Source organism: Ovis aries, chromosome 18, assembly GCF_016772045.2.
Source record: "Ovis aries strain OAR_USU_Benz2616 breed Rambouillet chromosome 18, ARS-UI_Ramb_v3.0, whole genome shotgun sequence".
Classification (NCBI taxonomy): domain Eukaryota; kingdom Metazoa; phylum Chordata; class Mammalia; order Artiodactyla; family Bovidae; genus Ovis; species Ovis aries.
The window spans coordinates 27,893,744-27,916,160 of record NC_056071.1 but is presented as its reverse complement, the minus strand read 5'-3'; the positions used below and the strand labels follow the sequence as shown (position 1 = coordinate 27,916,160).

Genomic DNA, 22,417 nt, shown 5'->3' with positions numbered 1-22,417 from the left:
GATATAATCATGTCATTTGCAACAATACAGATAAAATTAGAGGGCGTTATGAGATGGCTGGATGGCATTACCGACTCGATGTACATGAGTTTGGGTGAACTCCGGGAGTTGGTGATGGACAGGGAGGCCTGGCATGCTGCAATTCATGGGGTCGCAAAGAGTCGGACACGACAGAGCAACTGAACTGAACTGACTGAGAGGGCATTATGCTAAGTGATCTAAGCCAGACAAAGGCAAATAATGTATGATCTCACTTATATACGGAATCTTTAAAAAAAATGTTGAACTTATAGGAATGGAAAGCAGAGAAGTGGTTCCTGGGGCTGGTGGGTGGGGGAAATAGGGAGAGGTTGGTAAAAGGGTACAAACTTTCCACTATAAGATGAAAAAGGTCTAGGAGCTAAAGTATAATGTGGTTGCTACAGCTGATAACACTGTATTGTATAATTGAAATTTGCTAAGAGGGGAGAACATAGATGTTCTCATGAAAAAAGGAAAAAGGCAGTTGAAGGATGTGTTAATTAACTTGGTAAGGAAATATTTTCACAGTATATACATGTATCAATTTACCAAGTATGCACTTTAAATATCTTGTTATTTTGTCAGTTGCTGCTGCTGCTGCTGCTAAGTCACTTCAGTCTTGTTATTTTGTCAGTTGCTGCTGCTGCTGCTGCTAAGTCGCTTCAGTCGTGTTCGACTCTGTGCGACCCCATGGACTGCAGCCCACCAGGCTCCTCTGTCCCTGGGATTCTCCAGGCAAGAACACTGGAGTGGGTTGCCATTTCCTTCTCCAATGCATGACAGTGAAAGTGAAGTCGCTCAGTCGTGTCCGACTCTTAGCGACCCCATGGACTGCAGACCACCAGGCTCCTCCGTCCATGGGATTTTCCATGCAAGAGTACTGGAGTAGGGTGCCATTGCCTTCTCCGATTTTGTCAGTTAGATCTCAACAAAACTGGAAAAAGAACTTCGTCTAACCTAAGGCCATTAAAATTTTCTCCTATTCATTTTTTCTAATTTTTTTTTCAGGTTTAGGTGTTACCTTTAGATCTATCACCCATTTTGAAGTAATTTTTATATACGTGTGCGGTATACATCAAAGTGGTTTTTTTTTTTACATGAGTATGCAATTATTTCACCATCATTTGTTGAAAAGATTAATTTTTCTGCACTAAATTGTCTGTTTCTTTATTGGATTTCAGGAGTCAGTATATGTGAGCTATTGATATTTCTTGACTCACCAATGTTTCATTGATGTATTTCTCTATATTTATGCCAGTTCCACCTTCATTTGATTACAAACTGTCACAATGAGTTTTAACAGCAAGTATGGTTAGCCTAGAACTTTGTTCTAAATTTTCAAAGTTCTTTTTTAAAAATTCTAGGTTCCTGCATTTCTCTTTGAATATTGAAGTAGCCTGCCAAGTTTTTCAAGAAAATTCCTGCTGAGATTTTTTTCCATTCTACTGTTTTTTAATTTAAATATTAAAAGAAAAAATTTTATAAAGCGGCATTGGTTTCTGCCATACAACACCACAAATCAACCCTAATTATACATATACCCCCTTCCTCCCTAGCCTCCCTCTCCTCCCCCATCCCATCCCTCCAGGTCATCACAGAGACTGGGCTCCCTGTGCCACACAGCAACTTCTCACCAGCTATCCATCTTACACCTGATAGTGAACACATATGCTGATGCTACTTTCTCCATTTGTCCCACTGTCTCCCTCCCCCACTGCGTCTACAAGTCCATTCTGTACATTTGCGTCTCCATTCCTTCCCTGCAAATAGGTTCATCAATATCATTTTTCTAGATTCCATATACATGTGTTAACACACTATATTTGTTTTTCTCTTTCTGACTTACTTCACTCTGTATAACAAGCTTTAGGTTTATGTACCTCACTAGAACTGACTTAAATTCATTCTTTCCTATGGCTGAATAATGTTCCACTGTACATATGTACCACAGCTTCTTTATCCATTCATCTGTGGATGGATGACTAGGTTGCGTCCATGTCCTGACTATTGTAAACAGTGCTGCTATGAACACTGGGATACGAGTGTCTTTTTCAATTATGGTTTTCTTAGGTAGTGGGGTTGCTGGGTCACATGATAGATTTATTTCTAGTTTTTAAGGAGTTTCCATACTGTTTTCTGTAATGGCTGTATCAGTTTACTTTGAAACCAAGAGCGTAGGAGGGTTCTCTTTTCTCCACATCCTCTTCAGCACTTACTGTTTTGTAGATTTTTTGATGATGGCCATTCTGATTGGTGTAAGGTGACACCTCATTGTAGTTTTGATTTGCAATCAGTGATGTGCATCTTTTCATGTGTCTATTGGCCATCTGTATGTCTTCTTTGGAGAAATGCCCATTTAGGCCTTCAATATTTTTTGATTGGGCTGTTTGTTTTCCTAATATTGAGCTGTATAAGCTGCTTATATTTTTCTATATATTAATCTTTTGTCAGTTGTTTCATTTGCAACTATTTTCTCCCATTCTGAGGGATGTCTTTTAATCTTGCTTATTGGTTTCTTTTCTATGCAAAAGCTTTTCAGTTTAATTAGGTCCCATTTGTTTTTATTTCCATTACTTTAGGAGGTAGATCACAGAGGATCTTGCTGTGATTTATGTCAAGGAGTATACTGCCTGTTTCCTCTAAGAGCTTTGTAGCTTCTGACCTTACATTTAAATCTTTAATACATTTTGAGTTTATTTTTGTGTATGGTGTTAGCAAGTGTTCTAGTTTCATTCGTTTGCATGTAGCTGTCCAGTTTTCCCAGCACCACTTACTGAAGCAGCTGTCTTTTGTCCATTGTAGATTCCTTATCTTTTGTCAAAGATAAAGTGCCCATAGGTGTGTTAAGTTTTCTGCTGAGATTTTGAGTGTGATTGTACCGAGTTTAAGATCAATTAGGGGAGAATGAACAATATTGAGATGCCATGGATGTGCAACGTCTCTCCATTTAGGTCTTTAATTCCTCTAAGCAATGTGTTATAGTTTCAGTGTGTAAGTATTACACACTGTTGTCAGGTTTATCCTTAGTATTTTATAGCTTTTGATGCTATTGAAAAAGTTATTTTTCAAAATATCAGTTTCCAATTATTCATTGCAAATATACAGAAATGGAATTTATATCTGTATATTAATCTTATATCCTGAAACACTGCTGAACTCACTTAATAGTTGCAATAATTTTTGTAATTCCACTGGATCTTATACATAGGTCACGATGCATTCTGTGACTAGAGGTAGCTTACTCTTCCTTTTCAATCTGGATGGGTTTTAAAATTATATTTTGCTTGACTACACTGGCTAGAATCTCCAGGGAAATGTTGAATATAATGGTGAGAGTTGGCGTTCTTGTCTTGTTCCTGGTCTTAGGTGGAAAGCATTCTTTCTTTCACAAATATCTTGGTAGCTCTAGGGCTTTTTGTTTCCTTGTTTGCTTTGTACATACTCTACATTACACTGAGAAAGTATCCTCTATACCTAGTTTTCTGAGAATTTTTTTTTTAAAGTCAGGAATGAATGTTGGATTCTGTCAAAGACTCTACATACCTATTGAGATGATCATATAGTTTTCTATGTTTTAGTTTGACAATATGGTAAATCAAATTTATTTTGAATGTTAAATTAGTTTTGCATTCTTGGAATAAAATCCACTTGGTCATGATGTATTATACTTTTTATATATTACTGAATTCAATAAGCCAAAATTTTGTTTAGGGTTTTCACATTGATCTTCATGAAGACGATCTGCTCTGAGCTGTTTGGTTTTGTATCAGGGTAATGTTGGCCTCACAGAATGAAATGCGAAGTATAGCTCTTCTTTGATTTTCTGGAAGAGTTTGTATAAAACTACTATCATTTCTTCTATGTGTGGTAGAATTTATCAGGAAAGTATCTGTGCCTGCTGTTCTCTTTGTGTAAAGGCTTTTAACTCCAAATTAAACCACTTTAAGAGATACAGATATATCCAAATTACTTACTTTTTCTTGCATCAGCTCTGGTAGTTTGTACCTTTTATGGAATTTGTCAATTTCACATAAGCTGTAATTATTGGTTTAAACTTGTCCATAATATTCCCTTAGAAAAGTCTTAGTGTCTATACAATCTGTACTGAGGCAATCTCATTCTTTATGTTGCAAATTTATCTTCACTTTCCCTGATTATCTGGCTGGAGGTTTACCAGTTTTATTGATCTCAATGAATTTACTCTTGAGTTCATTGAGTTCTCTATTGTTTTTATTCATTATTTCTGCTCTGATCTTTATTGTTTCATTTCTTTGGCTTGCTTTGGGTTTAATTTGCTCTTCTTTTGCTAGTTTTTAAGGTGGAAACTGAGGTCACTGATTTGAGATTGTGCTTCTTTTCTAACAAGATTAGTGATGAAGTTTCCCCTAAGTACTGCTAGTTTCTTCATTTATCTTTTCATCCCTCATGCTCCTCTTCCAATTACACATATTTTAGGCTGACTACATTTCTTCCACAGCTCACTGATACATTTTAAATCTCTTTGATTCTACTTTTTTCTGCTTCATTTCATACAGTTTCTATTGTTGTGTCTCTATGCTTATTAATCTTTGTTTTTCCATAATATTCAATCTGCTGTAATCCCATTGAGTTAATTTCTAATCTCATGTAGTTTTCATATTGAAAGTTTGACTTAGGTCTTTAAAAATATTTCTACACCTTTACTTAAATTTTTGAACATACAGAATACAATTTATCCACCTCTGCTGTTTTTACAACTTGTAATAACTCTTAATGTCCTGTCTGATTGTCCTAACTTCTATGTTAGCTCTGGGTTGGTTTTGATTGAATAATTTCTCATTATGGGTTGTGCTTTCCCACATCTTTGCATTTCTGCTCTTTTTTTGCTATGCTGGCTCTTCATCGTGGTATGTAGGCTCTCGAGTTGTGGCGCATAAGCTTAGTTGCTCTGTGGCATGTGGGATCTTTGTTTCCTAAACAGGGATCAAACCCACATCCAATGGCAACCCCTGCATTGGAAGGCAAATTCTCAACTGCTGGGACACCAGGGAAGTCCCCTCTGTTAACTTTTGACTGGATGATAGACAATGTGAATTTTAGTTTGGTGCTGAATGAGTTTATATTCCAATAACTATAACTCAGCTTTGTTCTAGAATATAGTTACATTTCTTGGAAATAATTTGATCCTTTTGGGTCTCACTTACATGGTCTGTTGGGGCTTCCCTGGTGGCTTAGATGGTAAAAAAAAAAAATGCCTGCAATGCAGAAGAATTTCTGGTTCAGGAAGATCCCCTAGAGAAGAGAATGGCTACCCACTCCAGTATTCTTGCCTGGAGAATTCCATGGACAGCTACAGTCCATGGTGTCACAAAGATTCAGACATGACTGAGTGACTAAAATTTTCACTTTTTTCTCTGGTTAGGTGTGACCAGGGCAGTATTTACTCCACAGTTAATTATTTGCCATTACTGAGGGAAGATCCTTCTAGAAATCACACTCAGTACTTTTCCTGTTTGATTTGTTGGTTCAGACACTGTTCATGGCTCTGTGTTGGTGGTGGGCACTCTTCCCTCTAATCTTAGTTGGCTCTTTCCCCAGCTGCATGTAAATTCCTCACACACATGCTGAGTAGCAGAGGCAAACCCTTGGTTCATTGCTGTCTTCTTCTTGTTCATCTCCTCTCTGTATTCCGATCTCCTAATCACGATGGTGTAATCACTCATCTAGAGCCAGACATCCTGGAATGTGAAGTCAAGTGGGCCTTAGAAAGCATCACTATGAACAAAGCTAGTAGAGGTGACGGAATTCCAGTTGAGCTATTTCAAATCCTGAAAGATGCTGTCAAAGTGCTGCACTCAATATGCCAGCAAATTTGGAAAACTCAGCAGTGGCCACAGGACTGGAAAAGGTCCGTTTTCATTCCAATCCCAAAGAAAGGCAATGCCAAAGAATGCTCAAACTACTGCACAATTGCACTCATCTCACATGCTAGTAAAGTAATGCTCAAAATTCTCCAAGCCAGGCTTCAGCAATATGTGAACCGTGAACTTCCTGATGTTCAAGCTGGTTTTAGAAAAGGCAGAGGAACCAGAGATCAAATTGCCTACATCCGCTGGATCATGGAAAAAGCAAGAGAGTTCCAGAAAAACATCTATTTCTGCTTTATTGACTATGCCAAAGCCTTTGACTGTGTGGATCACAATAAACTGTGGAAAATTCTTTGAGAGATGGGAATACCAGACCACCTGACCTGCCTCTTAAGAAATTTGTATGCAGGTCAGGAAGCAACAGTTATGGAACAGACATGGAACAACAGACTGGTTCCAAATAGGAAAAGGAGTACATCAAGGCTGTATATTGCCACCCTGCTTATTTACCTTCTATGCAGAGTACATCATGAGAAACGCTGGACTGGAAGAAGCACAAGCTGGAATCAAGATTGCCGGGAGAAATATCAATAACTTCAGATATTCAGATGACACCACCCTTATGGCAGAAAGTGAAGAGGAACTCAAAAGCCTCTTGATGAAAGTGAAAGAGGAGAGCGAAAAGGTTGGCTTAAAGCTCAACATTCAGAAAACGAAGATCATGGCATCTGGTCCCATCACTTCATGGGAAATAGATGGAGAAACAGTGGAAACAGTGTCAGACTTTATTTCTTTGGGCTCCAAAATCACTACAGATGGTGATTGCAGCCATGAAATTAAAAGACGCTTACTCCTTGGAAGAAAGTTATGAGCAACCTAGATAGCATATTCAAAAGCAGAGACATTACTTTGCCGACTAAGGTCCATCTAGTCAAGGCTATGGTTTTTCCAGTAGTCAGGTATGGATGTGAGAGTTGGACCGTGAAGAAGGCTGAGTGCCGAAGAACTGATGCTTTTGAACTGTGGTGTTGGAGAAGACTCTTGAGAGTCCCTTGGACTGCAAGGAGATCCAACCAGTCCATTCTGAAGGAGACCAACTCGGATTTCTTTGGAAGGAATGATGCTAAAGCTGAAACTCCAGTACTTTGTCCAGCTCATGTGCAGAGTTGACCCATTGGAGAAGATTTTGATGCTGGGAGGGATTGGGGGCAGGAGGAGAAGGGGACGACCGAGGATGAGATGGCTGGATGGCATCACTGACTCGATAGACATGACTCTGAGTGAACTCCGGGAGTTGGTGATGGACAGGGTGGCCTGGCGTGCTGCGATTCATGGGGTTGCAAAGAGTCGGACACGACTGAGCGACTGAACCGAACTGAACTCAATTCCCTGACTCCCAGCTCTGACTCCACATGATAGGGAGTTGGCCGGCCTCCATCTTGGATCCTTCTCTTCACACCACATCCTGGAAACTCTCAAGGTTGATAGATGAGCTATCACAGGTAGTAGTACCTTGTATGTTTCCCATCTTTCAGGGATCACTGACCTTCATGTCTACAGTTTAGGGCCTTATTTCTTACACACTGCTCTCTCCCTTTTTCTCAAGCATGAGGGTAAACCCATTTCCTAACCCATCTTGGCTGGAAGCAGAAGTTTATCAATGCTGCTTTTAAATGATTGTTATGGAAAGCTGTATAAGCATCTAGAAATACACAGAAGATTATAATGAATCTATTTGCATCTATCACCCAGTTTAAAAAAAAATTATTTTAATTGGAGGATAATTACAATATTGTGAGGGTTTTAGCCATATATCAACACGAATCAGCCATAGACATACCTGTATCCTCTTTCTCCCAAACTGCCCCCACCTCCCTCCCCAACCTGCTCCTCAAGGTCATCACAGAGCACTGGCTTTGGGTTCCCTGCATCATACATCAAACTTCCACTGGCTATCCATTTTACATATGGTAACATATGTGTCAGTGCTTTCTTCTCAAATCATCCCACCCTTTCCTTCTACTGAGTCCAAAAGTCTGTTCTTTATGTCTGGGTCTCCTTTGTTGCCCTGCATGTAGGACTGTCAGTACCATCTTTCTAGATTCCATCTATATGCATTAATATACAACATTTGTCTTTCTCTTTCTGACTTACTTCACTCTGTATAATAGGCTCCAGATTCATCCACCTCATTAGAACTGAGTCAAATGTGTTCCTTTTTATAGTGGAGTAATATTCCATTGTGTCTCTGTACCACAACTTCTTCATCCATTCATTGGCCAATGGACATCTAAGTTATCTCCATGTCCAAGCTATTGTAAACAGTGCTGCAATGAACACTGCATCACCCAGTTTTAATAAATAATCAACTGAGCTAATCTTGCTTCATATCTAATCTTACCATTGCATTACTAACTATATCACATACTCCCTTAAGAAGTCCACCCACAAGCTGTGGGGGATGCCTCTTCAAAGCAATTCTATTTAGTCCGTGTTAATGAATACATGGGGCTGGAAGCCCTGGAGTAATGTGCCTATCAGGGGAGCAAGGTAGAACACAAAAAGGTGGGGTAGCCCAGGTGGAGATATCCTCCAGAGAGACTGCAATGGATATGGCTGGCTTTCCAGAGAGGAAGCATTTAATTCCAAGCAGCCAGTGATGGTACCTGGGGTTACAATCTTCCTTAAGGGAAAGGAAATGGCAAATCTACTTAACTGATTAGCGTGCCAAAAGAGAACTCACTATAGACGGTCCTACTGGCTTGTTTATTTTCACATGTATTTAAATATACTCACCCATCTAAAGAGAAAATGTTTCCTCTCAAATGGGACCAGGCCAGAGGATGTGTCTTGCAAGTCTGATCCTGGACAGAATTCTTTGGTTATTTTATTTCAAATATGTCTAATCTAATGGCAGAGCTGCACCCTTCTGGGGACAGGACAGTAGTCGGAGGAAACTGTGGTTTCATTTCAGTATTTTTACACTCACAGGTAATCCTGGCTCTGGTCAGAGGCTATCAGGCCTTCTCTTCTAATTCCCACTCAGATTCACAGTCACCAGGCTGTTTTATTGCTCCCCCCTCAGGGATGTGGGACTTGCTCACATTAGCTCTCTAATCACACAAATTTGAAAAAAATTAGAGCAGTTAATTTTCCTGGTAAATTAGGTGATGTGTATTTAAGATTGGGCTTCAGATCTAACTTGATTGAAAAGATGTTCTGGGTTCATATGTGTGGTGAGTCCAGGCTTTTATTTCTTTTATTTCTCACTGTAATTAAGAGAGTGACCATTCTGGAGCCTACTTCAGTTTCCTGGGTGTCTGTTTGCTAAGTTAGGGTGGTTCTTAGAGCCACAGTATCCTGGGCTGGCTACAGCAACTGATGGGGCTCCAGGCAGAGGGCTTTTGGGCTCCTCCCACTTTGAAATACTCCACCTGCAGTGGGTTCGCTGTGGGTAGATCCCATGACCAGCTGTTAGGCTAAGGAGAGACTTCTACTAAACACATGCTCCCCTGACTTGCTTTCATCTCCTCCTCCATTTCTTGGGTGTATATTTTTTGAACATTACTGCGTTTATCCAAGTAAGCAGCTGCTGTCCCCAAATAGCAGGAATATTTTCAAAGGCCAAATGTACAGGTTAATGAAATTATCTGTCAATATGACTGGCAAGTGATTGGGAGAAGCCTCTTCATAGTAGCTGGACCATCATCTGCAAATTTCCAAACAAAATATACTTTAAACCCAAGGGACTCAGGATTAGAAAAGGCTGTATTTTCTCCTTAACGACTCCAGAAACTTTGCTAATCAAATTACCAAGTCAACTGGTAAACATACATGCATCTTAAAAATATGTGCACAGCTTCCCTATGTGTATATGTAATTTTGAGAATACGATTCAAATCACTTGTTACCATTTTCCTTAATTTTGCAAATTCCAGACTAGGGACATGTGAGATATTAATTTCCAGTTAATGTTTGTTCTAAATGTAATCTGGCTTCTTTATTCGAGGATACTTTCCCCATGGATAGCAACGTAAGTGAGGGATAGGAACACTGAACGAACATCTTGGTAAAGCTGCAAGGCCTGAAACTCACAGCTATTGTGAGAATGTGAGTTGCTTTCTCTTTATGCAGGGAATTGACACTTTAAAAACAACTCATGTGTTTGGCCTCCCACTCGAAAAATTTTTAAACCAACTTTCAATATATGTCAAGTGACCAGATAGTGGCTGGCACATGAATGTTAGCTATTAGTTCTATTTTTTGAATAGTTTTTGTGGTCTCTTTAAGTGGTATTTTATTTGAAATGCTAATTAGTTACATCATAAAATAGGTTTCTCAAACATTCCTCCAGTGACTAGTTTAAACTCTACTGAGTAGACACAGCATAAAAAATGCTACTACTCTCTACAAGGACACAGGAATAAATGGTGGATGATCCAGTTTTGCAGAAAAAAATCTGGTACCTAGTGTCACAGTGGATTCACATGTGGTTCTGCTATGTCCTGACTATGCAACTTCAAGGAACTTTCCTTACCTCAGTTTTCTTCCATATACAATGGGAAAGCTAAGACTTTATTAATGTGTTGCATAGATTAATGAGAAATCACAGTTAAAGCACCTAGTGTCTGACATAAAACAATGCACCAAAAAAAGCTAACCATTGCTGTCTATGCTACTGCCCCTGTTTTAAGAACTCTTTTTAAAAAAAATTATATATCTGTTTTAATTTAATCAGGAAAACTCCCTTTAGAATGATTCTATTATTTATTACCTTTTAAAAAATTGAAATGTAACTTATAATGTTGTGTTAATTTTAAGTGTATAGCAAAGTGATTCAGTTATACACACATACACACACATATATGTATTATATATAATTTTCTTTTTCAGATTCTTTTCCAGAGAACTTCTAATTTAATGAGGAAAAAAAGTATGTAATCAGTTGTCAAAGAAGACACAACCAAATATTTGTTATAATAGAAGTCTACAAAGTTCTGAGGAATGGCAAGGAATAGCCAATTCATCCCAACTTCCTAGAAACTTCTTTCCCAGGTATCCACTCTCTCATACCTCAAATCTTTGCTCAAATTTCATTTTTTTTAAAGTTGGGCCTTCTCTGACAACACTAACTTAAAATTGTACCCATACCTGCACCCCCTACTACTCCCTTTAATACAGGTTTCTCAGTAGCACTAATGTCTAAAATGCCATCTAACTCATCTATGCTGTCCACTGTCTGTTTCCATGTGCCTGAGGATTTCCATCTGGTTGTTGGTTCCTGGATCCGCAGCAGCCAGATGGCACTATCAAGGGACCAGCATGTGCCTGGTGGTGGGGGAACACAGTGGGTAAAACTTGGAGTAGTCCCTCCTATCATGGAGCTTGTGGTCTAACTTGGAAGAGAAGCAGAATCAAGAATGAGATGAGTATGTGGGGAGAAGTGCGCAGCATGAGACATGAGTTTAGACAGAAGCACAGATGTGGATGGTGTCTGGGGAGAAGGATGGTGAAGGGATGCAATGGGAGATGAGGTAGAAGGGATGGAGCGGGACTGGATGCTGAAGGGACTCCAGTGCCCTGTGGAGAAGCTTATTGTGCAGGCAGAAGAGGTATCAGAGGAATCTGGTGAACAAAGTCATCCTCCCTGACCTTTGTTTCAGAGGGATCGCCGGACCAACAAACAAAGGGCAGACCCGAGGGAAGCCAGCAGCAGGCAAGGACACAGCCTTGGACCTGGAGGCTGACTGGCGTCAGCTTCCTCTCCCACGTCTCTGCCAGATTTCTACCCGCCTCTGCTGCTCTTTCCTTCCGTTGTGCTGTGATTCCCATCTGAACGCAGAGTCCCAAGGACAGCAAGGAGAGGTCAGAAAGCCTTCCTCAGTGATCAGGGCAAAGAAACAGAGGAAAACAATATGGGAAAGACTAGAGAGCCCTTCAAGAAAATTAGAGATACCAAGGGAACATTTCATGCGAAGATGGCCACAAAAAAAGACAGAAACAGTACGGACCTAACAGAAACAGAAGATATTAAGGAGAGGTGGAGTGGGGTGCCATTGCCTTCTCCGAAGAATACACAGAAGAACTACACAAAATAGATATTCATGACCCAGATAACCATGATGGTGTGATCACTCACCTAGAGCCAGACATCCTGGAGTGCGAGGTCAAGTGGGCCTGAGGAAGCATCACTATGAACAAAGCTCATGGAGGTGATAGAATCCCAGCTGAGCGTTTTCAAATCTTAAAAGATGATGCTGTGAAAGTGCTGTGCTCAATATGCCAGCAAATCTGTACAACTCAGCAGTGGCCACAGGACTGGAAAAGGTCAGTTTTCATTCCAATCTCAAAGAAAGGCAATGCCAAAGAATGTTCAAACTACCGCACAATTGCACTCATCTCACATGCTAGCAAAGTAATGCTCAAAATTCTCCAAGCCAGGCTTCAATAATACATGAACCAAGAACTTCCAGATGTTGAAGCTGGATTTAGAAAAGTCTGAGGAACCAGAAATCAAATTGCCAACATCCTCTGGGTCACAGAAAAAGTAAGAGAATTCCAGAAAAACATCTACTTCTGCTTCATTGACTACACTAAAACCTTTGACTATGTGGATTACAACAAATTGTGGAAAATTCTTAGAGAGATGGGAATACCAGACCACATTACCTGCTTCCTGTAAAAAATCCAGAGAAATATGTATGTGAGTCAAGAAGCAACAGTTTTAACTGGACATGGAACAACAGACTGGTTCCAAATTGGGAAAGGAGTATATCAAGGCTGTATATTGTCACCCTGCTTATTTAATTTATACACAGAATACATCATGTGAAATGCTGGGCTGGATGAAGCACAAGCTGAAATCAAAGTTGCCAGGAGAAATATCAATAATCTCACATATGTAGATGACACCACCCTTATGGCAGAAAGTGAAGAGGAACTGAAGAGCCTCTTAATAAAAGTGAGAGGAGCATGAAAAAACTGTCTTAAAACTCAACATTCGAAAAAATGAAGATCATGGCATCCAGTTCCATCACTTCATGGCAAATAGATGGGAAAAACATAGAGACAGTGACAGACTATATTTTTGGGCTTCAAAATCACTGCAGATGGTGACTGAAGCCATGTAATTAAAAGATGCTTGCTCCTTGGAAGAAAAGCTATGACCAACCTAGATAGCATATTAAAAAGCAGAGACATTACTTTGCTGACAAAGTTCCATATACTCATAGCTATGGTTTTCCCAGTAGTCATGTATGGATGTAAGAGATGGACCATAAAGAAAGTTGAGCATGGAAGAATTGATGCTTTAGAACTGTGACATTGGAGAAGACTTTTGAGAGTCCCTTGAACTGCACAGAGATCAAACCAGTCCATCCTAAAGGAAATCAGCCCTGAATATTCATTGGAAGGACTGATGCTGAAGCTGAAGCTCCAATACTTTGGCCACCTGATGCAAAGAACTGACTCACTGGAAAAGATCCTGATGCCTAGAAAGATCAAAGGCAGGAGCAGAAGGAAACAACAGAGGATGAGATGGTGGGATGGCATCACTGACTTGATGGACATGAGTTTGAGCAAGCTCAGGGAGTTGGAAATGGACCGGGAAGCCTGGTGTGCTACAGTCTGTGGGGTTGCAAAGAGTTGGATGCGACTGAGTGACTGAAATGAGCTGAACTGCTACTGTTTCCCTCTGTTATTCTGTGATTCCCGTTCTTGTATGTTTTTAACTTTTCTTTAAAAATTGTATTTTATTTTTAATTGGAGGATAATTACAATATCGTGATGATTTCTGTCATATATCAACATGAATCAGCCACCAACATACACATGTCCTCTCCTCTTAAACCTCCCTCCTACCTCCCTCCCCATCCCACCCCTCTAGGTTGTCACAGAACATCAGCTTTGGATTCCCTACATCATACAGCAAATATCCATAGCTATCTATTTTACATATGGTAATGTATATGTCTCAATGCTACTCTCTCGAGTCTTCCTACCCTCTCCTGTCTTCCTACCCTCTCCCTCCCCCATGGTGACCAAAAGTCTGTTCTTTATGTCTGTGTCTTCTTTGTTGCCCTGCAAATAGGATCATCAGTATCATCTTTCTAGATTTCATCAGTTCAGTTCAGCTCAGTCGCTCAGTCGTGCCCAACTCTTTGCGACCCCACAGACTGCAGCACACCAGGCCTCCCTGTCTAGTACCAACTCCCAGAGTTCACTCAGATTCACGTCCATCGAGTCAGTGATGCCATCCAGCCATCTAATCCTCTGTCCTCCCCTTCTCCTCCTGCCCCCAATCCCTCCCAACATCAGAGTCTTTTCCAATGAGTCAACTCTTCACATGAGCTGGCCAAAGTACTGGAGTTTCAGCTTTAGCATCATTCCCTCCAAAGAAATCCGAGGGCTGATCTCCTTTAGAATGGACTGGTTGGATCTCCTTGCAGTCCAAGGGACTCTCAAGAGTCTTTTCCAACACCACAGTTCAAAAGCATCAATTCTTCGGCACTCAGCCTTCTTCACAGTCAAACTCTCACATCCATATCTGACTACTGGAAAAACCATAACCTTGACTAGACGGACCTTAGTCGGCAAAGTAATGTCTCTGCTTTTGAATATGTTATCTAGGCTGATCATAACTTTTCTTCCAAGTAGTTAAGCGTCTTTTAATTTCATGGCTGCAATCACCATCTGCAGTGATTTTGGAGCCCCAAAAAATAAAGTCTGACACTGTTTCCACTGTTTCCCATCTATTTCCCATGAAGTGATGGGACCAGATGCCATGATCTTCGTTTTCTGAATGTTGAGCTTTAAGCCAAACTTTTCGCTCTCCACTTTTACTTTTATCAAGAGGCTTTTGAGTTCCTCTTCACTTTCTGCCATAAGGGTGGTGTCATCTGCATATCTGAGGTTATTGATATTCCTCCCGGCAATCTTGATTCCAGCTTGTGGTTCTTCCAGTCCAGCATTTCGCATGATATACTCTGCATAGAAGTTAAATAAGCAGGGTGACAATATACAGCCTTGATGTACTCCTTTTCCTATTTGGAACCAGTCCGTTGTTCCATGTCTGTTCCATAACTGTTGCTTCCTGACCTGCATACAAATTTCTTAAGAGGCAGGTCAGGTGGTCTGGTATTCCCATCTCTTGAAGAATTTTCCACAGTTTGATTGTGATCCACACAGTCAAAGGCTTTGGCATTGTCAATAAAGCAGAAATAGATGTTTTTTTGGAACTCTCTTGCTTTTTCCACGATCCAGCGGATGTTGGCAATTTGATCTCTGGTTCTTCTGCCTTTTCTAAAACCAGATTGAACATCAGGGAGTTCACGGTTCATGTATTGCTGAAGCCTGGCTTGGAGAATTTTGAGCATTACTTTACTAGCATGTGAGATGAGTGCAATTGTGCAGTAGTTTGAGCATTCTTTGGCATTGCCTTTCTTTGGGATTGGAATGAAAACGGACCTTTTCCAGTCCTGTGGCCACTGCTGAGTTTTCCAAATTTGCTGGCATATTGAGTGCAGCACTTTGAAAGCATCATCTTTCAGGATCTGAAATAGCTCAACTGGAATTCCATCACATCCACTAGCTTTGTTCATAGTGATCCTTTCTAAGGCCCACTTGACTTCACATTCCAGGATGTCTGGCTCTAGATGAGTGATCACACCATTGTGATTATATGCATTAATACACAATATTTGTCTTTTCTTTCTGACTTACTTTACTCTGTATAACAGGCTCTTGGTTTACCCATCTCATTAGAACTGTGTACAAACATGTTCTCTTTTATATCCGAGTAATATTCCATGAACTTTTTATTTTGAAATTAATTAATTAAAAACACACAAATAGTTGGTTTTCTTTCACTTACTCTTTTTTAAAAATTGAAGTATAGTTGATTTACAATGTTGTTTGAGTTTCAGGTGTACAGCAAAGTGATTGAGCTACACATACATACATAATATGTATCTATATATACATTGTTTTTCAAATTCTTTCCCCTTATAGGTTATTATAAAATACTGAGTATAGTTCCTTCTGCAACACAGTAGGTCCTTATTGGTTATCTATTTTATATTAATACATAGTAGTATGTATCTGTTAATGCAAAACTTCTAAATGATCCTTCTCTGACTTTCCCCTTTGGTATTCACAGGTTTGTTTTCTGTCTGTGGGTCTGTTTCTGTTTTCTAAATAAGTTAATTTGTAGCACTTTTTAGAATTCCACATAAAAATGATATCATATGATATTTGTCTTTCTCCGTCTGGCTTATTTCACTCAGTATGATAATCTTTAGGTCCATTTATGTTGTTGCAAATGACATTATTTCATTTTTCTTACATGAAAATTTGAGTAATAGTCTATTGTATACATATACCATGCCTTCTTTATTCATTCATCTGCTGATGGGCATTTAAGTCGTTTCCATGTGCTGTGTGTACTTAGTCACTCAGTCGTGTCCAACTCTCTGCGATCCCATGGACTGTAGCCCACCAGGTTCCTCTGTCCATGGGGATTCTCTAGGCAAGAATACTAGAGTGGGTTGACATGCCCTCCTCTAGGGGATCTTTCCAACCCATGGATTGAACCAGGTCTCTTGCATTGCAGGCAGATTCTTTACTGTCTGAGCCATCAGGGAAGCCCAGGAATACTGGAGTGGGTACCCTTTCCCTTCTCCAGGGGGTCTTCCCAACCTAGGAATCAAACCAGGGTCTCCTGCATTGCAGACGGATTCTTTACCAGCTGAGCTATCAGGGAAGCCCAAGTTGCTTAAAGTCGCTTTCATAGAAACATACAAATAGTTTAAAAAGTACTACAGAGAGGGCCCATGTACCTTTTACCTAGCTTCTGCCATCACTGAAAATTTTTTACCCTTAGAAAGGTCTGAGACCTCACAATGAAAATAGTTTGTCTTTTGAAACACTGACTTTTGGAAAATTCTTGACCCAAATAACTGAGAACTTAAAGAACCCTCCACGTGCAGGGAGCCTTCCACTTGTGGAAACAGAAGACAGTTTGCAGGGTATATGATGAAAGGACACTCCATGTGTCTCTCCTACTGAAATCACCTTTTTGCCTGGACAGCATGCCTGGAGCAGCTAGTGAGGATACAAAGAAGTAAATGTAAGCAGGCAGATTGAGGAAGAAAACCACAGAACTGGTGGAGAGTTTATCACTTTTTATTTCTAGTCTCCCTGATGTGAACTCATGTAGCCCAGAACCCAGAAGTGGGCATTAGCTACAAGGGAAGACCTCTGCTCTGACTCAAGAAGTAAGAAGGGGTATCCAATGTTCAGAAAGACTGTAGAAATCTCTTATTTATCTTTTTTTTTAACAATTTTTTTTCTCATTTCTCTTGTGTCCTAGACCTCAAGCAATCCTGTGGAGCAATGAGAGATGGCAAGAAATCAGAATAGGAAGGCAGAGAATCTTCCTCTCCAATCAGAAGAGCTGTGAATCCCAGTGGGCGTGGTGAGCTCCACTGCTATTGCTCTCCCTCTGGCTTCTGCTCAGCTCTGAGATGGGTACAGTCAAATCAAATGTGCAAGAGTGTTGGGCAAACAGAGCTTCAGGGTGCCAGCTGTTGGGCTGGAGAGCTGAGTCCCAGGGACCCCGAACTACCAAGGCAATTAGGATATGGCAGGGGCTTAGGAAAGCAACCCCTTAAAGTTGTTTATGAATTCTTGAGCTGCATGTGTATGGATCTGACCCTAAGTAGATTCCAGGGACCTGGAGCAGTAAAATATGGGGCAAACGACTGCCTAAGTCCCAGATTTGCCAGTAGGTGTACACCAGACAGATCCAACAGCACTTCTCAAAGACTCAATATTGAAACCACAATCCACAGAAGTCTTGGGGAAGTGAGGACTTGTGATTTGAACCCTAAGGGGTTAATTACCTCCTAAAACAAAATCTGCTGTAAGATTCACACAGTATCTGTTGTAAGATTCAAAAAACAACCTAAGTCTTAAAACATAATATTCAAAATGTCTAGGATACAATCCAAATTTGCTCACCATAACAAAAAACCAAGGAAATATCAACAGCAATGCTGGGATCCCACAGATATAGGAATTATTTGACCAAGACTTTAAAGCAGTTATTATATTTTCCAACAACTAAGACAGAAGAAACACTCTTGAAAAATACAGAAAGCCTCAGCAAACAAACAGAGGCATAAAGAAGAATCAAGTGGAAATGTTAGAAATGAAAAACTTCAACAACTAAAATAAAAATCATTGGATGGGCCTGGTAACAGAATGGAGATGACAGAGGATTCAGTAATTTTATAAGTAGATCAACAGAAGTGAATAATTGACAGAAAATATAAAAAAAGAAAATGATTATAACTGTAGGGATATGTAGGACAGTAACAAAAGTTTTAACATTTATATCATCGAAGTCCCATTAGGAGATGAAAAAAATGTCCAGTAGAAAATCTTTGAAGAAATAATAGCTGAAAGGCTCGTTTACTATTAGAAGGCAATCAATGCAATACAAAAGAAAAACACCAATACAGTATACTAACACATATATATGGAATTTAGGAAGATGGCAATGACGACCCTGTATGCAAGACAGGAAAAAAGACACAGATGTGTATAACGGACTTTTGGACTCAGAGGGAGAGGGAGAGGGTGGGATGATTTGGGAGAATGGGAATTCTAACATGTATACTATCATGTAAGAATTGAATCGCCAGTCCATGTCTGACGTAGGGTGCAGCATGCTTGGGGCTGGTGCATGGGGATGACCCAGAGAGATGTTGTGGGGAGGGAGGTGGGAGGGGGGGTCATGTTTGGGAATGCATGTAAGAACTAAAGATTTTAAAATTTAAAAAAAATTAAAAAAAAAGAGGGATAAATCCACTGAAACTGTATACAATTCACCCTGAATGGGAGACTACAATAATACTTGGCTATTAAATTTATATAATCTTGCCTAAAAATAAAAAATAAAAAATAAAATGTTCTCAATTAAAAAAAAATAAAGAAGAGAAACAACTCAATCATATCAATTGATGTAGAAGATGCATTTGGAAAAAAAAAAAAAAACCTGTTCATAATAAAACTCTCAGTAAACTAGGGACAGAAAGGTATTTTCTTCACCTGACAAAGAACATCAACCAAACCCACTCTGCATAATGGTAAAAGATGGAAAGCTTTCACCCAAAGGCCAAGAACAAGGCAAGGATGTTCCCTTTCATCACTCTTATTCAACATTTTACTGGAGGTTTTAGCTAGTGCAATAAATAGGAATAAGTGAAGAATAAGTCAAGAAAAATAAATAAAAGGCATATATTAGAAAGGAAACAACATAATTGCAGAAATAGAAATTTTTAAGGAACAGACATACACACACACTTGAACAAATAACTGAGTGTAGTATAACTGTAGGATGTAAGAACAGCATGCAAAAATCAATTATATTCTTACATACTAGCAATAAACAACTAGAAAATGAACTTAAACCATATACAGAAGTTCAATCTCTCCACAAAGATGTATCTTACAAAATATGTATAGGATCTAATATGCTAAAAACTATAAACTGTTAATGAATAACTCAAACAAGCCCTAAATAAATGGAAAATATGGCTACAATGTCATCATGGATTCAAAGACATAACATAGTTGGCAATAATTTATAGATTTACCGTAATTCCAATAAAAATTTCAGCAGGAAATTTTATAGGTAGAGGTACCCTAATCCTCAAGTTTATAGGGAAAGGCAAAAGTACAGGCTACTTGAAACACTTTTGAAAAAGAAAGCTGAAAGAATCATGGTGATTTTAAGATTTGCTACAAAGCTATAGTAGTCAAGACAGTATAGCATTGGCAAAAGAATGGATATACCAATCAATAAAACTGAATTGACATCAATAGTTTCCTATAGACACATTTAGTTTGTGATAACTATGTAAATACAATTCAAAAGAGGAAGGATAATCTTCAAAAAATGGTTTGAACAACTGGTCATCTATATGCATAAAAATGAAGCTTGCTCTAAATCTCACATGTTATACAAAAATCAGCCCCAAATGAGTCAGACATCACAACTTTTGAGTTCCCACAGGAGAAAATCTTCATGACCTGGTTATGCAAAGGTTCTTAGATGCATCACCCAAAGCATAATCCATAAAAGGAAAAAATGATAAACTGGAAACAGCAAAATTAAAAACTTCTGCTCTGCCAAGAGCACTGCTAAGAGAGTGAAAAGTCAAGTACAGACTGGGAGAAAATATTTACAAATCACGTATCTGACAAAGGATTTATACTCAGAATATATAATGAACTTTCAAAACTCAACTGTAAAAAAACAGCAACCTAATTTTGCTGAGAAATTGGGAAAAGGCTTGAACAGACATTTCACCAGGGAGAATACACCTTTGGAAAATAACCTGAAAACAACTGAGCATTATTAGTCACTGGGGAAACTGAAACTAAAATGATGAGGAAATGACATTCTAAACCTACAATGGCTAAATTTTTTTAAAAAGCCAATTGTGATGATGATGTGGAGTAGCTAGAACTCCCACATGTTTCTGGTAGAAATACTAAATGGTACTGCACTCTGGAAAACAGTTTGGCAATTTCTTTTAGACCATTTGGAATAGCAATCCCTCTGCTGTGTTTACCCTAGAAAAATTAAAACTGTGTTCACAAAAGCCCTGTCCTCAGATGTATCGTAGTTCTAGTTATAACTGCAAAAAACTGGAGACGACTGAATGCCTCCCACTATTGAGTGGCTAAACAGTCCATGGTCTGTCTCTACAATAGGTATATCACTCAGCAGAACAAAGGAACAAACTATAGACAAGCACATCAGCTCAGATGAATCTCAAAGCAACTATGATGAGTGAAAAGAAGCCCATTTGAAAAGGTTAGGTTCTTTGTGACTCCATGTATGTGATGTTCTCAAAAGAGACAAAACCAAAGTGATAAAAAATGGAATAGGGGGTTGCCAGTGGCCAGGGCTGGGGAAGGCACGGCTGTAAGAGAGCAGGAGGAGTTCTTGGGGCTGATAAGATGGTTCTGTGCTCGGAGAGAGGTAGTAATGACACAATCTACACACATGTTCAAATTCTTAGAACGCTACACAAAAAGTTATTTTCTTGCATTTTCCCTTAAAAAATAAAATTAAAGAAAAAAAGCTGAACGCTCTTGCTTCCAGTTGAAGACTAACCACATATCAATGGCAAGGTCAGCACTACCTGCAAAGAAGGCAACAGCAGACAAGACCTTCATCTGCTACTGTTTGAGCATCTCTAAAAGCTGGTCACGCCACCCACCAAGCATTTACATCGCAACTTCTAATGTTCACGATCACCCTAGAAGGTGGGTTAGGTTCAATGTATAGACAAAAACTAAGGCTTAAGGGAAATAAAATAATCTTCCCTACATCTTTTAGCCAGTAAATTGTCGAGTCTGGACTTATCCCAGTCCTTGTTGCCAACCTCATTGTAAACCTATTTCCCTACATGACTGCTCATTAAAACTAAGAAAAGCAGTGAAAAGCTATCAGGGAAACATTAGAATAGCACTTTGATTCACATACATCACATATATTCTCTAAACATATTTCATTCTAAACTCCAAGAATGTTTGAAATTCTGGGAGGTTCAGGGAAATTTAGAAATGACTCCCATTTTATCAGAATCCTCCAATAGCTCTGAGGATTCAGCGGAGCATAAGACCGTGGGACTTCTGCGCTACTGTGGGAGACTGATACTACCATAAGTAAGGTAATATAACATGGATAACATAACAGTAACAACATGACTCATGTGACGAAGAATATAAAGCAGGGCAAGAGAACAGACAAGGATTAGGGATGCTAGATTTGATACGGTAATCAGGGTAAGTTAAATAAACACACTATATACAAAGTGTACTTAAGTTTCCAGGGGTCTATCCTTCACGGAAGTACTGGCATTGTGTATTGTTTCTTCCTAGCCATGGGAACTCCTTTCACATGGAGCTCAGGGAAGGGAAGTAAACCTCCTATTTGAATAAAACTGTCACAATAGGTATTCTTGACATAGGAACAATAAACATAAAGTAAAAGATCTTAAAAAAAAAAAAAGAATCCTCCAATAGGGAGGTCTTAATTTTCAACAGGATAGAGTATTACCTCCAACCATGCAAATGTACAGTGAGTCAGATTTTTCCTTAAGGGAATGAAGGAATCACTGTGACTTATACTATTCGACCAAGTATCTGCTAATTTCACAAGGAGGAATTTATATATTTGGAGCAAAGCGTAATTGTTTATAACGCCTCCTTCACACACATGACTCTCCTGGGAAGCTGTAATTGGTTCTTCCCACTTCTTTTTACTCCACCACAAAAAAAGAGAAAAGAAATTGTAAAAATATGCAAAATAAGTCAATTTTAGAGACTGAAACTAAACATTACTTTTATTTCATTATAGCTGAATACCTATCTCAAAACATTCTAAATATAGACCAAGCACATTTTTCATGTAGTGAATGATATCCACTCTAAAAGCTTGAGGATGAATTTGCCTTCTTGCTTGTGAATTATTT

The 22,417-nt window shown here is 39.2% G+C and overlaps 1 protein-coding gene across 2 annotated transcripts in view; it reads right to left on the bottom strand.

The window, feature by feature from the left end:
• The window catches only part of OTUD7A (OTU deubiquitinase 7A), a 388,394-nt gene that overhangs the window by 148,064 nt on the left and 217,913 nt on the right, over positions 1-22,417 (bottom strand). The window lies entirely within an intron of this gene.